The sequence below is a fragment of the Tenrec ecaudatus genome, chromosome 2, assembly GCF_050624435.1.
Source record: "Tenrec ecaudatus isolate mTenEca1 chromosome 2, mTenEca1.hap1, whole genome shotgun sequence".
Taxonomy (NCBI): Eukaryota; Metazoa; Chordata; class Mammalia; order Afrosoricida; family Tenrecidae; genus Tenrec; species Tenrec ecaudatus.
Window position 1 is genome coordinate 290764895 of NC_134531.1, and position 15968 is coordinate 290780862.

The 15968-nt window shown below is 40.8% G+C and overlaps 1 pseudogene; it reads left to right on the forward strand.

Annotated features, from left to right (window-relative positions):
- The first annotated feature begins 12004 nt into the window (after positions 1 to 12004).
- On the forward strand, positions 12005 to 14418 carry LOC142440652 (RRP15-like protein pseudogene; annotated as a pseudogene).
- The last annotated feature ends 1550 nt before the right edge of the window (positions 14419 to 15968 follow it).

The window sequence follows — 15968 nt, forward strand, 5'->3', positions numbered from 1 at the left end:
GGGGTCACCCAATTCATAACAATAACAAAATGACAGTTATGAAGTAGCATTGAAAATACTTTTATGGTTGGGGGGGAGGTCACCACAACATGAGGCACTGTATGAAAGGGTCGTGGCGTTAGGATGGCTGAGAACCACTGTTCTAGAGGGTTTCCAAAGCTGAGATCTTTAGCCAAGCAGACAGCCTCCTCTTTCTCCCTAGGAATGACTGGTGGGCTTACACAGTTAACCTTGTGATTAGCAGACTAGCATTTACGTGACAGTGTCACCAGGGATCCTGGAAAAGCATGCTGGTTACTATTAAATGTGTTTAGTAGAGGACCTCCAACATTAAATGACTGCTTTCCATGTAATCGAAGGGAATGGAGAAAGTCCACAGATCAAGAATGGTGCCAAGGGCCAGCTACTGTTCTCTAAAGAGTAAGAGATGGGCCTGGAAAAGGTTCTTACTTGCAAGGATGAAGATGTCTTGCTTCAATGTGACTTGGCTTTGGTACAGGTCAAGGGCACACCCTTGTGTTTATGCCTATTCTTCATTGATATTCAATCTAGCTTCCATTACATTGACAAAAGGCTACAACGGAAATGAAAACGACAGGGAAGAGCCCCTACTGGAGAGTTTTATCTACGAATGAATTTGAATGTCATTACTGATCCCTGGTACTGATTAGAAAGACGCAAATAGATCAGAAATTACTAACCTTTTGAGATAATTATATTGCCAATGTAATCACAAACTTGCTCTCCAGGGTTTCTTATTATTTAAGGATTGAAATACTTTTTGAGTCCCTGGATAGGCTCTGTGAGTGGGACAAAGACTAAAGTTACTAGGTTATGACCCAAAGAGATGGAGACTACCTATTCACAAAGTCTATTTTTCTCCTGAACAATCAACCTCACCAGTTTTTCCAGCTTCCTTTGCAGAGAGGTGGGTCATGCGGCCAAGTGTTGATTGGAACATGGGCAGAAGTGATGTGTCCACCGCTGGGTTTGGCTCAGTAATAGTCCACAGATGCCAAGCATCCTTTTCAATCATTTATCAGCTGAAGGGAAAGGACTAAACAGACTGCAAGATTCAACAAAGAAAACCATAGATTTCCATTTAGCTGCTTGGAGCAAGAGCCCCCGCCTCCACCACCCCCCCACCCCCGCCAAACACACACACACACACACACACACACACACACACACACACTACCATCACACACATCTCCTCACACCAATTGGCCTTGTATCAACATAATAAATAATAAACTATTGTGTTAAATTCTTGAAGTGTTTTTTCCAGCAATAAAGTGTCCCTTACTGATCCAGGTGGGCCAGGTGGCAGCCGCTCATGCTTCGCATGTTTAGTGGAAGGGGGACCCTGACAACTCGTCAGCTCTCTGCAACTGCTGCCAGCATCGATTATTTCTTTTCTTTCCACTATCAAACAGTGAGTCGTGCAGCACGCAGCATCTATTGAGAAATAAAAGAAGTCTGATTTTACAATCAGAATCTGTCACAGATTAGCTATGTGTGCTTGCATAAACCGTTTAATTTTTCTAAACCAGTTCCCTTCTAGACTTGCTCAGAGGAAATAAACAAAGTGCTTAGCACAATTCCTGGCAAGGGTGGGCACTCAATAAATACTCATTTTCTTTCTTTTTTCAATGACAACTAATGGTTATGAAGTTTCTACTGGGTGCAAAATCCTCTAAGTACCTTGTTTTTATATTGTCATTTCATTCTCACAGCAATGCTGTGGTGCTGGTATTCTTAACCCAATTTTACCGATGATAGAGTTGGACACAGGGAGACTAGGGAATGCTCAAAAGTACTCTAAAATCAGGAAAATGAGTCACGATACAGGGGTCTTATTTCAGAGCCCACTTTCTAATCGGCCAATAATGCTAGCCATGTAACCCAGAAATAAGCAGAAAACAGGTTATGTAAACATATAGAAGTGTTACATCAGAGAGGGTCGGGTAATATCTCCACTATCTTGATTGCTTCCACTTGGATTGTGTGTTATTCTTTTTCAATGGCTTTGACTCCCCATAGCACATTATGTATACAACCCCTCTTTGCTGAAACTGCATAGAAAAAGCAAATGCTGCTGTTTATCTGGTTGTAACTGATAAGGGTATTGAAGAGAAAGTCCAACCAAAGCAGATCACCGCGCTCTTCTATGAAATCTACTGCAGTGGTCTCCTCATCCGACACAATGATACTTCCTGAGAGGGCAATGATAATGGTCACTATGCATTCTTTAGGCTGTCCTGGGGAACAGAGAGGTCCAGGAATCAAGTGAAAGGCTTCTATCCACAGAGCGTTGAAACTTAAAGTTCTCTTCTCCGATCACAGCTTTGCCAAACACTGACATGAAATTCCCATGGAATGGGAGGTACCCACAGTAGGAGGAGAGGGGTCCACACGTGGAAAGTTGGCACTGAACGTTCAGTAACATGCCTTCCCTGGGCCATTGGACAGGAGCTCATGCATCTAATCATCAGGTTTCTACATGTCAGCTTCTTTTCGAGTGATGCATCCTCCCCCATCTTGCTGCTCCTAGTCTGTCTGGCTCGATAATCTTACAGTAGCACCGTTGTAAACATCAAGGGAAAGCTTATTAAGTCTTGACTGTTGGCATTTTACTTTCCAGTTTGGCTCTCCTGTCCTTTCTTAATCCAGAATCATCTTTCAGGTAAGCCGTTTTCTTCGATCAAAATCAGTAGCAGCAGCAGAAGCAAAGTAGTAGGTGAAGTAACAGATCCAATTAAATTGATAGTTCAACTTTTAGGACAAACTATATATAGACCACTTCCCACGACACACACACACACACGCACACACACACACACATGCACACACATACACACACACGCACACACGCACACACACACGCACACACACGCACACGCACACACATACACACACACGCACACACACGCACACACATACATACACACACACGTCCTTTGTGTTTGTTTGTTTGTTTGTTTCACATCCATCCTGCCCTAAATGAATTTTTAATCTTTAAGTGGTCGCATTAAGATTTTCAAATAATATACTGTGTTACGTGTTCTTCTGCCATTGCTGAAAGAAGGTCATTGCTCACACTTTGTGAAAGTAGTCTCAAAAACTCACTGCCACTGAGCCGATGCTGGCTCACAGCCACCCTACAGGGCAGGGGAGAACTGCCCCTGTGAGTTTCCGAGATTCTCACTCTTTCTGAGAGTAGAAAGTCCAGTTTTTCTCCTAAGGAGCAGCCAGTTGTTTCAGACCTTGTGCACTGTAGTCCAACGTGGACCCACAATGACACCAGCGCTCCTTGAAAGTAGTCGTCGCACACAGTTATTGTCGCACGTGTCGGTGCATTCTGTTCATGGAGGTTCAATTGGCAATCGCCACCGGTGGCTCTGAGCAGCAAACCAAAGGAGAACATTGGGTTCCGTCAACTCCTAGAGAGTTACAAGTTCCGGGGAAATCTCTTCTACAGGCTTTAAAAGAAGGGAGGGGAAACGATTCGATGAGGAGATCACTTCATTTATTTGATAAGCAGCATCAGCAACGACCTGTCCCTTTTTGCCTCGGGAGGTAGTTTATAAACTACTGCATTGCCTTTTAGGAAAGCCACTCGAGACCCAAGTCCTGGCTGATTTCGCCCTTTCTGAGATGCTGCAAACTCTGTACACAGACCATGAGGCAGTAACTGCGACCGAGAAGGGTGTCCTGTGAATCAGGGAAAGTGTGCATTTATTTATTACATTTATTAAATCTCTGTGCTGAGCAAACCATTGGGCATGAAGAAGAAGGTGGCATCTGGATTTGAGGATGATGAACCCACCATTTGCAAAGATGACTGGACGTTGCTGAGAGCTCAGAGGGCTGGAAGTATGTACTGATGAAGAGCAGCGATGACAGCCGTCAGTACTGATTGCACATCAACTAAAGAAGGCACCAATGTTCACAGCTGGACTGGTCCGCCATATGATAACCAACAGAGAGAACACTGAAATTGCCAAGGGTTTCATTTCACTTGGATTCACAATGAATGTCCATGGAAAAACCAGCAAGCCATCAAATGATGAAGGGCTGGGGTCACGACACGGTTACAAGAGGTCTTTAGACTCCTGTGCTTGTATAAGGACCTTGCCACCCAACAGCAAACACTCCGTGGATGTCTCTAGGGTCTCCGGGGACCACTCCCAGTAACACTGCTGTGCATGTCTAACCCGTAATTCCCACAAAATGGACACTTGATTGGTTCTGATGTCAACTGCTTCCAATTATTTGCTCTTTCCGTAGCAAATTTGCCCAATGCAACACATCATTTGATTTCTTAACGGTGGCTTCCAGGAACATTATTTGTAAGGAAAGCATAAGCCTGGGCAGGGTTTCCCTCTGCGGTGCATAGGGTCACTCTGAGTCAGAACCAACTAGATGGCATCTAACAACAACAACAACAGTTATTATGTCTTCCATAAACATCGACCCATACCTTTGAAACTTTTTGTCTGCTCTGCCCAGTTTTCACTGTCAGCGACTTGAATGAGCAAAACCTCCTGGGCAATCACACTGGGTGTTTGAATACGGCCAAGGGGAAATAGTCCCTGACTCTTTGCTTTCACAAGTTTGGGGCAAAAAACTGCACCTAATGCAATCGTCTCCAACATCAGCCTGAATCTAGACAGTACATCTCATTCTTTTGATATTTTTCAGGTGTGAGTCTGATACACATCCATGTTTCCTTCATCGGCAGAGGCTACATAGGTGTACATTCCTCCAGTGATGCACTTGAAGTCCTTTCATCTTGGCCAGAGTAGAAAGAGAAGTATCCGTCTTACCTCTTCTCCTTAGAGAAGAGAGAATGCATAGCGTGACTCTTTCCAAAGAAATTCTCTCCAGAAGACAGATGTTACTGATCTTCAACAACTTGACATTTTTATACACTCAAGGTGAATGGGGAGTTTAAAAGCTGTAAAACTGTTTTTCAAGTTACCTTTGAAATTCTGTAACTTGGTCCAGTACTTCACTGAAATATCATAGCCATTATATGAAGGCATTAGCACAAAAGACTCTAGTAATTGATAGCTGGATGCCAATTGAAGTACTTCAAAATCACAGCACTGAAGTACTCATTAGTTTATGCTAAGAGATTGGTAGGACCGTGGGCTAATCAACTGGAAACCATCCACATCCACATTCCAAAGAAAGGTGACCCAACAGGATGAACAAATTATCAAATATTATTAATATCATATGCAAACAAAATAGTACCAAAAACAATTCAATAATGGTTGCAGCAGTACATCAACAAGGAGGTTCCAGAAAGCAACCCAGACTCACAATAAGGCATAAAATTATGGATATCATTAGTGACGTCAAATTGATGTTGGCTGAAAGTAGAAAATACCAGAAGATGTTTACTACTGCTTTATTAACTCCGTGTTTGACAATATGGATCACAACAAACTAGGAATGACGTTGTGAAAAAGGGAATTCTGAGAAACTTCGTGTTCATAAGGAACCTTTACATAGACAGAAGAAATCCAAAGGCATATTACATTGGGAAAAAAATCTACTGTCCAAGACCTATTCAAAGCCTTAACGTACAAAGAAGTCATATTTGAGGAATAAGGTGCTCCTGCCCAAAGCCATTGAATCTGCAATTGCCTTACAAGTATGTGAAAACCGGACAATGATTAAGGAAGATCAGAAAAGAATTGATGTACTTGGATTCTGGTGTTGGTGAAAATATTGCAAATACCATGGACTTCCCCAAAGAACCGACAAGTCTGTCTTGAAGAAATGACAGCCAGAAAACTCCATCGGATGTGGAGATTTTATCTCAGCACTTTGCACACATTCTCAGAGGAGACCAGTCCCTGGGAGAGGACTTCATGCTTGGTCAAGTTGAGGGACCTAGTATAAAAGAGGAAAACAATCAAAGATGTGGCTTAACACAGCCACTGAGAGAATGGTGCAGCAGTGCCCAGTGTCATACAATGTTCTAAAAAGTCCTTAGGTGTCAGAGCCAGTCCTATGGCACCTAACAGTCACAACAACTGCCATGTCTTGGCATTTCCCTAGAAAATTTCTATTTAATATTATAGTATACTTATTGTGGAAAATTTGAAACATAGAAGAGTTCATTAAAACGGGGGGAAATCACTCAAAATCTCATTTCCCATACAAATATAACCCATCTCCACATGTGAGAGAATATTTATTTTATAAATGTATTTTGCCTGGAAATATATTGAAAATGTATGTGGTTAGAAAATCAGGGTATACCTGCTATCTAAAACTACTTTATACTTAATCTATGTTGAACTAACGTTGTGTTTTTATATGTTTTAATAGCTTTTCAGGGACCTTTGGATATACCATGGTCAATTCATCAAAGTATTTGCTGTTAGACCCTTGGGCTGTTTCCAATGATTCCACTACATAAAGAGACACTGCCCTAATCATAAATGTTTGCACTCCTGGAAAAATACATATAAAAATAAAACATAAAAAATAGCTTTTAAATATAGAATAGCATCCAATTCATGGCCGCCCTTGTTTACAGGAATGGAATCATGCTCCATAGGGTTTTCATGAACTGATTTTACAGGAGTAGACAACCATTTTTCTTCCAAGGTATCTCTGGGTGGAATAAAAGCGCCACTCTCTCATTGAGCAGCTGAATGCTTTAAGCAATGCACCACTGAGGGACAAAGTAAAATATAACTCCCACCTAACTGTAATCAGTCATTTTAACTTTATTTTTAAATTTATCATTAATTGGGAGTTAATTGATATATCATATAATTCCATAGTTCCATCATGTCAAGCAGAATTTTACAATTGCTACCACCGCCAGTTCCCAAACATTCTTTTTATTCCCTGGACACTTTGACATCGTATCCTTTTATGACCACCCCCTTCCCCTCCCCGCCCCCCAAATACACTTATTCTGCTTGCTGTCCCTATAGGTCCATCAAGCCAAGGTTTCATGTACCGAACACAGAAAAACATATACCACAACTTCAGGAGGGTGAGCTTCAATGACATAACACCTCTGAGAGACACTCTAATATGAACAAAGGGAGACAAAACAAAAATACAGAAAATGTTGATGCATGCTGGACCTGATTTGGTTTTCAATATTTGGTTTCAATATTTTCTCTAATTGGTCATTTATATATTAGTGTAAATTAAGGATCAAAAAGAAGATTTTTTATTAAATGGAAAGACCTCAAAACTGAGAAAGTAGATTTCAGAGTATTGAGGCCGAATGAGAGATGCATTCATTTTTACTTTTTTCCCCCTAAAGTTTGATCTTATTCTCACTGCCCAAGAATATCATGAAAGTCTATTAGTTCTACTTCAGAAACTATTAGTTCTACTTTCCCTGGATTCAATCCCTTCCCTTACGTTACCATTTTTTGAATTAACGTTTTCATCATTTTTCACTAACTTGCAAGAATCACCTCCGTATACTCTATTCTTGGCTGGTAATGAGATATGAGATTCCCCCACCTCCAAATAATCCAATCGGTATTTCCCCCACCTTCTGACCCAACACCAGCAGTGGAAAGTAATTTAGTGGGAATAATAAAAACTAACCATGGCTAGGAGAACCACAAATAATTCACTGCACATGGCAACTATACACATGGATCTCACGAAATGTAATACATATATGTAAATGGATGATGGAGACACTTTTCAGCAGCCTCGATGAGGACAAGAAGTGACTCTGGAACAGACCATCAATTTCTTATATATAAATTGAGTTGAAGTTGAAGAAAATTACAAGTCCAAGAGCGCCAATATACTACTTTAAGTATATTACCTTGAATTTTGACAGCATTTCAAGACTAAATCTAATATATTGAACACTTCAATATCTTGAAGACCTTACAAGCTGGGCGATGACATTAAGGACATTATGGACAAAGAAAGAAAAATGGTAATTAAAAAGACAAGAAAGAAAGACCAAAAATGGATGTCAGGCTCTGGATCGTGCTCTTTTACATAGAGTAGCTAAAGAAAATAGAAGAAATTATGAAGTAAAGGAGCTGCACAGAAAATTTCAAAAGACAGCTCAAGAAAACAAACTAAAACATTATAATGAAATTTGTAGACTTGGAAGTACAAAGCTGAAATGGAAGAGCATGCTCAGTATATCTTAAGCTAGAAGAACTGAAGAAAAAATTCAAGTATCCAGTTTCAATATCAAAGGATTCTATGAGAAAAATATGGAATGATTTAGGAAACAGAAAACAAGTTGAAAGGAATATGTAGTGTCATTAAACCAAAAAAAGAACTAATCCACATTCAACCATTTCAAGAGGTACCATTTGACCAAGAACCAATGGTACTGAAGGAAGAAGTCCAAGCTTTCCTGAAGGCATTATTCAAAAACAAGACTCCAGAAACTGACAGAATATCCACTGATATGTTTCAACAAGTTGATGAAGCACTGGAAGCACTCACTTGTCTATGCCAATAAATTTGGAAGATAGCTTCCTAGTCAACTGACTGGAAGAGATCTATATTTTGCCTGATCCAAGGAATGCAACCCAAGAGAATACAGAAATGATCAAGTAATATCATTAATATCACATGCATGACAGGGACATGCCAGAATTTCAAGCTAGATTCAGAGGACATGGTAACAGGAACACCAGTGCTGACATCAGATGGATCTTGGCTAAAAGCAGAGAATACCAGAAAGGTGTTTATTTGTGTTTCATTAACTATGAAAAGGCATTCAATTGCGTGGACCATAGCCGCACTGAGTTGGAACCATCTGGACAGTACATACCTACAGAACAGATCTGTCTTAAGCCACCCTGGTGGTGTTGTGGTTTAAGCATGGGGCTACTGTATGCTAGTTGGTGATTCAAATCCACTAGCCAATCCATAGGAGAAAGATGAGAGTCGCTCCTCTAAAATTTACAGTCTCAGAAAGCCTACGGAGTAGTGCTACTCTCTCCCATAGGGATGGTATAAGTTGAAATACCCACAGTAGTAGAGGATAAAGGCATCTTGTTCTCACCACATTGGTAGTATCCATTGATCCTTCTTCTGTTTGTTCACCCACAGATTTCTTCATTTTGTGTTTGCCTTCATCACACTGCTTTGTATTATGTCAGCCTCTCACTGGGCTGCTAACCTGTAAAGAGTTACAGTCTCAGAAACTCACAGGGGCAGTTCTAGCCTGTCCTAGAGGGTCCTGATGAGTCGGCACCAAAAGTGAATGACGGTGAGATTTGAGAGTGCCCACTTAGCATTCTCAAAGGGAAAGGGGTGTTTCTTCCTCACACCTAATGCCATGAGACATATATTTTGTGTTCAATAAGTTGTAGTTTTCTATTTAAAATCTTTTAGACACCAATAAAATGATTTTCAACTTATGTACAACATATAAAAAATAATGATTCCTTCATTTCCAATATTTTAGAGCCAAAATAAAGCCCAGAGTGCAAAACCTTTGCTCAAACAGGGAACAAAGGCAGGTCTGGTTTAGGAGGCTGGAAATCAGTCTCCTCCCTCGCTTACTAGACAACATCAATTTCAACTTGACTGTATATTACAGAAAACCCAATGATTATTAGGTTAAAACAAAGTATGAAGATTTTAAAATCTATTTCTTCTCTCATTGTATCCACAATGATGACAAGTCCAAAGCACAAGCCCAGGCAGGCATTTCTGAGCTCCATAGAATACAGCTCCCATGCAAGTAAACATCACTTTTAAAGCACACAATCAATGGAAGATTAAAATTAGAATAGAAAGACAGACCAGCATGTGCAACACTTCATTGCCTTTTATGTTTCTATGAAGCCTAGAGTAGAGGCAAATACTAAAATAGACGAGATTGAGAAGTGGCTGGCACAGAGCTCATTAGTGCTTCCCACTAGCCTCTCTGAAAGGGCTTATTAACACCAACCCCCAGGCTTTCAATGTAGGCACATACAGACACGCCATCTCTAAGGCATGGACAAACAGACAAGGAGGGCCACCTCATTTGTGATGTGTAATACGAGAGATCCAAAGACAGCTACAGCTTTTACTCCTTCAATGTTCCTTCATCTACCACCTTCCACTATCCCCTTCCCCAAAATCAGGTTGGAAAAAACCATGATTGCAGTTCTTGTCCGAAATACTAGCTTCAGCAGACTCTACAGGCTGCAAAAACCCTACCTGGACCCATTACAGACTTCTGGGTAGTCCCATTGGGTGCACCCCACTGCTAATGGGGTTTACGTGATGAGAGTCCCTCACCCGTTTCCATAATCTCTCAAAAGGAAACACTAAGGCACAAAGAAAAAGATTTGCCTGCTTTAGTAACAAAGTGGTAGATCCATCAGACAGGTTCTTACGCTCCCAGGACATGGTCAAAGTTTAAGGACCTTCCAGGATGCAGGGAAAACTGCAATGAAAAATAACCGATCCTTAGCACAGATGATGAAACTTGCTCACACAGGTTCATTTTCCTTTGGACCCTAACTAGTCCCTCTATTTTATATAAAGTACATAGAAATTATCATAACAATATAACCATTTTATTAAATGTTTGACATTTTCTTTGAGCATTTCTGTCAACATCTGTGCGATGTCCTGTTAACTGGTTTTGATGTTAGTAGAGGTTTTTCTTCAAGGTTAGTGGAAATAGCCAGGGGTAGCTTTTAGCTAATAGGAGGGAACAAAATAGGGGGAGGGGCATTATATTTTTGCTTTTTTAAAAGTATATAGAGTGATGGCATCACCTTTCTAGTTATTTTTAAGATATCCTCAAAAGATTCATTTTATGAACAATTAAAGGAATAAAAATGTTAAAGTAAGAATGTCATCTTCCCAGCTGATTAAATTGGGAGCAACATTAATTTGTATAATTTTATTTTTGGTGTTTGGGTTCAAAGACCAAGCACAAGTAAGGTACATTCACACAATGAAACACTTGCTGTCATTTAAATGGATATTGGGGGGTGGCCAATATTAACTTGGAAAGGTTTTGTTATAATGCTAGTGGTTTTTTTAAATCAGGGTATATAACTATACGTGTAGCACTCTTGCAACCACATGAAGACAGGCCTAGAGAAAGACCAGAAGGGATGCCAAGGTGCCAGATGTGATCATCCTGTGGTGGTAGAACACCAGGGGGTTACATTTCCTACCTGTCAGTATTTTCTAAATGTGATCTAAGGAACCTGTATAATACAATCACTACACTGAGTAAAACTCTCTTTCCTGTCTTTGAAAATAACTCTATGTAAGTGCTCATTCATGATCAATGAAATAATGCATTTATATTGACTTTGAATTGCAATCACTTCTTTGGGTGAGGCCATGAAGTGGTTTAGTGGCTTCCATTACACTCTGAGGGCTTTGAATAAGACCAATGTGCAGCAGCAACAGATTTTAAGATTAAATGCCTAGAAAGTCACATTACAGTAAAATACCGTGGCTTGTGGACTATTAGAGAAGCATTTGGTCCTCTTTGGGTCACACAGGCTGATGTGCTCCTTTCATGTGGACAACTTAGTTGATGCCTCACTTAGATGGCTGCTTGATTGAATATAAGCCTCGAAGACCCCAGACACTGTTCCAATTGATAGCCTGGCACCACCTGTTTTCTTCACCATACTTTGCTGTAGCACCCTTATCTTCAGTGATCCTTTCGCAGTTAGCTGGTCATGCCCCAATAAAGGGGTTGCAGATAAATCAGGCACATATTAGACACCTGTGGGAAAATCCAGAACTGAGTCCAGGCGTAGGCCACCTAGGCACAGGTCATAATCAGCCTTGATAGGTCAATGTCACAGGTGGTCCTGACCTTAGCCACTGGGAATGGCAACACTTTCGCCCACGCCCCCTCAAGTAATGTAGGAGGGGATGAAAGCAGAGCCCAAGGGCAGTCGGTCTCTTGGCTCCACACGCTGGTTCCATGCTCATGTGGCTATCTTCAGCTGTGAACTCGTACACGGTAAACCCGCCATGTGGCCTTGCACGCTTTCCTGAGATGGCGTGTACTTTTGAGACTCTGATGCCTGAAACGTCCCTGTCCCTCATAAAAGTTACTTGGATTTACAAAACTTGCTTCCGCCCCATGAAATCTTTCAGCGTTGAGAAGCAAGACCCGAGGTAAACCACTCCAGAAATGTAATATATATACAACTCATTTCAAAATCAAGGTAACTGTGGAGGTGTGTGATTGGTGAAAACTCTCAAGAAAACCACTGAGGGGGGGAAAAAGAATTTTGATATAATGTGAAAAATGTAGCCAATGTCGTTGACAACTATGTATTGAAATTGTTTAATGGGAATCTATTTGCTATGTACACTCTCACTAAAGCAATAAAATATATTAAAATAATAATAATAATAAGAAGAAACATTTTGTTTCTTAGAACATCTCCTAACTCTGCATAGTTACTCTGCCTCTTGCATCCAGTGAGTGGCGAGACAAAATTCTGTAAGCACGCATTAGTTTAAGACCTATGTGCCTGTGTGTTCACTGGGAATTTTAAACATCCTTGCACAGCAGTAGCGCTAGAGCTCACCCAAGACTTCTGACCAGTTGACATGCGTTCAATTCACTCCTTCAGTCAGCCCTTATCCAATGTCACTGCCCGATATGCACCCAACAATTGTGTGAGCACAATGGTACTTTCGGATTCATAAGATATGTTGATTTCCGTTAGCTCCTTTAGTATTTCACACAGCTCTGCAGTGTTGATGGGATTGTTCACATTTCAGCCATTATTGGCGTTCACCCTACTAAATTAGGAATGCGTTAAAGACTAGATTGGAACTCCTTGAGATCTGAAATCTTTCTTTGTCTTTGTATTTAAATGAAAGACACATGTAGGCTATTCTTATGCTTTCTAAATTAAATTCTGCCTGTGAAAATCGGGTAACAAAGACTTTGAAGGCCATGTTATTTGCTTAAAGGCATAAAGAAAGCCACAGGTGACTCAGACCATGCAACTTCTATCCTAATTCTCTGTTATAATATCTGCACTTTAGTAACTATGGGATCTTTTCACCGTGACTAATGTACATTTAAGCATGGTAGCATAATGGTTAAGTGCCTGGCTGCAAACGAAAAGGTTAGTGGCTACTCTGCAATAGAAAGATGTAGCGGCGTGTTCATGGAAAGATTATAGCCTTGAGCTGTGACGCTTCCCATGACGGAGAGTGGCTGAGACCATTCAGGCCTGGCGTGTGAGTGCAGGGGAGGGGGGATGCTGGAAAATTTAGTAGAAGAAGAAGAAGAAGAAGGAGGAGGAGGAGGAGGAGGAGGAGGAGGAGGAGGAGGAGGAGGAGGAGAAGGAGGAGGAGAAGGAGGAGGAGGAGAAGGAGAAGGAGGAGGAGAAGGAGGAGGAGGAGGAGGAGGAGAAGAAGGAGGAGGAGGAGGAGAAGGAGGAGGAGAAGGAGGAGGAGAAGGAGAAGAAGGATGAGGAGGAGGAGGAGGAGGAGGAGGAGGAGAAGGAGGAGGAGAAGGAGGAGGAGAAGGAGAAGAAGGAGAAGGAGGAGGAGGAGGAGGAGGAGGAAGAAGAAGAAGAAGAAGAAGAAGAAGAAGAAGAAGAAGAAGAAGAAGAAGAAGAAGAAGAAGAAGAAAAGAAGCAGCAGCAGCTGGAAATGGTTGTGTTGCTGATAAAGATGCAGTGAACGAAGGAGGAGCTGAGGTAGCTGTGGATTGGAAGCAGGTGCCTATTCTTCCAGTGATGGGCGAAGCAATGGAAGCTGGCAATGAGGAGAATGCTGACCTCTGTGATAAGGAAAAGGGAAATGATGCTGAATCTAGTGTTGGGACAAATATAGGCTGGGCACATGCCAGGCCTACAATTCTTAACAAAAACTCCGACAAGTAAACCCACTATTCTGATCAAAACGAAAGAGCTGTCAAAGGAGAAAGAAAATTTAAGGCAAGAGAGACTCAAGGAAAGAAAACAACTTGATAAGAAGCGGCCGTGGAAAATGATGTGCAGAGTAAAGACAGAGTTCAATGACAAAAAAAGCAGAGCGAAATCTTCAGAGGATAGGGAGAAGGGGTGTCGTGCAAATTTTGAATGCGGTTCAGAAGTTCAGAGGCATCAAAAGAACGTTGATGAAAAAGTGAACGAAGCTGGAGGCTCTTTTACTAGAAAACCTGCTAAGTTGTTATCAACTGTCTCTTAGGAAATATGCCGTCAGTGTTCTCAGAGGAATGGATGGAAGTACGAATGAGAATGCCAAAGCCAAACAGATCGAAGTGAAATCAGAAGAGAGTCTGGGATGGACCATCCTGCAGGACGATTTCATGATGGAAGCATCTATGACAGACTGGGATGAGGAAAGTGAGGGATGGATGGCAGCTGACCAGGGTCTGCGAGTGAAACTGACACAGGAAATTACAGAAAGCAGAACATTTGGAATCATTCTTTTTCCTAGAAAAAAATGTTTTATGGCCTGAAAGTTGAGAACATGTAAAAATACCATTTATAAGAAAACCTAAAGACTTTTTATCAACTTTAGCTATTTCCCTTTTTCACATTAAACTTTGTTTAAAATTATATTTTCAAATATTGTATCACTTTTAGCACTGTTCCTCAAGACATCTTGCAAACGTGATTACGTCTACTAAACCAAAGTATCAGAGCAATATTTTGCCAGTGTCATTACAAGTTTCATATCGGCAATGGGCATTGACGTATTGCTTGGATATCACCATTGTTTCTAGAAATGACAATACCAGCTCATAATTAAAGTGAATTAAAGTTTTTTTCTTAAATCACAGCCCAAAAATCCCTATGGAAAAGTTCTACTCTGTCCTACAAAGGTCTCTATGGACTCAATGGCTATTTATTCCTTAGTTGAATGTAACATTTATACTTGTGAAATCTGGACAATGAAGGAAGACAGAGAGAGAATTCATGCATTCAGATCCTGATGTTAGTAAAGAATAGTGATTATCACAAAAACTGCCAGAAAAACTAAGAAAATTTACAAATGTTTCTTAGGGAGAAAAAATATACCATTAGAATGCTCCTTAGAAATGACCATGGCATCTGGCCCCATCAGGCTGAGGCGAGGTACTGAGGGCAAGCAGCAGAGCAGCAGGGGAACCAGAGTGATGATACCCTCAGGGAATACCACAAATAGAGTATGGAAACAGTGTGGCAGCCCATCAGACTCAACTGGAAAATATTCCTAAAGGCCAATAAACAGACCTTGAACTATTTATAGGCTTTCTCATTTTTGTCAGTGGCTTTCTTTTTGTTATTATTATTTTGGTTTTATTCCTTATTGTTGATGTCATTGTTTTGTTGGTTTTGACTTCCTTTGTTGTTTTATTTGACTTTGCCTAGGTTTTGCACTTATTAATGTATCTGCATGTCTATCTAGAGAAGATAGGTGGGATAAATAATTCAGAGATGAAAAGAATGGGACCAATGGTTCTGGGGGATATGGCAGAAGGAGAGGTGGGAGAAAGGAAGCGGGAGGGGGAAGGAACCAACCTAGGGATAAGGGAACAACAAGTGAACTAAAATCAATGGAAAGAAGATCGTAGGATGCCTAGTGGGGCTTAATCAAGGGCAATGTGACAGTGAGGAATTACTAAACCCGAAGGAAGTCTGAACATGATGGTGGGCCAAGTGGAAAGGAAAAGGAAATAGAAGAAAGAACCAGGAGGCTAAGGACATTTATAGAGGCCTAAATACAGGCATGTACATATGTAAATATATTTATATATATATACACACACACACAATGAGAGGGGAATTGAAATATGTACTCATATCTATATGTTAAGAATTAAGGTTTCAGACAGACATTGGACATCGACTCAAGTACTCCCTTAACACAAGAACACTTTGTTCTATTAAATTGACATTCTGTGATGCTCACCTTTCCTACCTGATCGCTGAAGACAAAATGGGTGCACAAGCAAATGTGGTGACGAAAGCTGATGCTGCCTGGTTCTCCAACTATATAGCATC